Below are 1,529 nucleotides of genomic sequence, written 5' to 3'. Positions count from 1 at the left end.
TATCGCCAGCTGGCTGGCTGGTGGAGCTGCTTCTATTTGTCAAGTGTTGCTTCTGCAAGTTTTTTACTTGGTGACTTCATTAGCATGAGCAGCTTGCAGATGTAGACATGCAAAGAGCAGAAATGTGCTAAGATGAGATTAGAAATAAGATGCTGTAAATGTGTATAGAGGGATATGCTTTGAGGAGAGACAAGGAAAAGAACTTCTGCATGAACTTTAGTTCTTATTAGACCTTTTACACAGAGGGGGATGGAAATATAGGAGCTTAAGTTTCTTGTGGAGGTCACATTCAGATGTCATCTCAGGGTAGGGGCTTTGCCTGTCATTACTGAGACCTCAATGGTCAGAACAGCCCAGACTGCAGCCCTGTGCCTAGTATTCATAAAGGGAATGCTGAACACATGCTTCAGGTTTTCTTCCCCTGACATGATTGACATGTGGCATCGCAGAAGTCCTTGTCATAGGAAGCTACACCCAGCCATCACTGTGATATATAGTGGCACGGCTGGCCTGCACCCACCAGATTCCAGTAGTGTCTTACCCAGTTGTGACAACCAAAAATGCTTCCCGACATGGCCACATGTGTGTGGGATGGTCAGAGGAGGCACAAATGGGGCCTGTGAAGCAGTGTCCATTCATTAGACTGGAAAATTCGACTTGATGTGTCGGTTTTCTCCAAGTCTGCATCTCCTGATCTGACCCCTACCCTCACTGTGAACCTGCTCTAAAGCTACCGCAGGTGGCTGCCATGGTCTGGCACTTAGGAAGGCACAGAGGCTGGGTCCCCTCCATGAGGCAGTCCAGGAGGCCACACAGGGCTCTGGCCAGCAGGTGGGCCACTCTGTGACTGTGCCTGGATCAGGAGTGCTTGTGGAGTTTACCTCCTGTGCACCCCTCCAGGAAAGAACTCAGTTTGGCCAAAGCCACAAAGAAGCCAGAGCAGCTGTGCGTTCATTCAGTCCGAATTTTGAGTCAGAGAAATCTGGTGCCTGAAGGTGACTTCTGCTTTGACTTTGGCCAGCGTGCCACATGGGGTCCCGCACATGTATGTTTTGGAGGGAGCTTCACATGGGCCTTCCACGACTCCCTCATGTCACATTCGTCTCCCAAGTCTCTTGGGCAAATATCAGTCACTGTTCTCCAAGTGCTATGGGGTAGTTGCCTGTTTACCCAAATGGTCCCCTTCCCGCACCATCAGTCCAACCCCACTCCCCCCAGACGGCTGGAATTCTGGAGTGCTCTCTGCTCCCTGCAGAACAAATCTACAACAATGAGGATGGTGGCAACTTGAAAGTCCCCAAATGAATCATTTAAAGAAATGATCTAAGCAGACCAAGAATTTCACTGCAAATTCAGAAACACTTTGAATCTAATCATTTGACAGTATTGCCTGTGAACAGGCAGCTAAAACCACCTGTGCAAGGAAATGCCTCCCCAAAATGTGCATATTAGAACAGGGGCAAGGCTTGGGGACGTGGGTGGCACCACTTAGGGGCCTCAACCAGCAGTGGTGGGTCCCTCTGCAGGCC

Source organism: Marmota marmota, unplaced genomic scaffold (genome assembly GCF_001458135.2).
Source record: "Marmota marmota marmota unplaced genomic scaffold, marMar, whole genome shotgun sequence".
In the NCBI taxonomy this organism is placed as follows: Eukaryota; Metazoa; Chordata; class Mammalia; order Rodentia; family Sciuridae; genus Marmota; species Marmota marmota.
The sequence above is the reverse complement of the archived record's forward strand: the minus strand, read 5'-3'. Positions refer to the sequence as shown.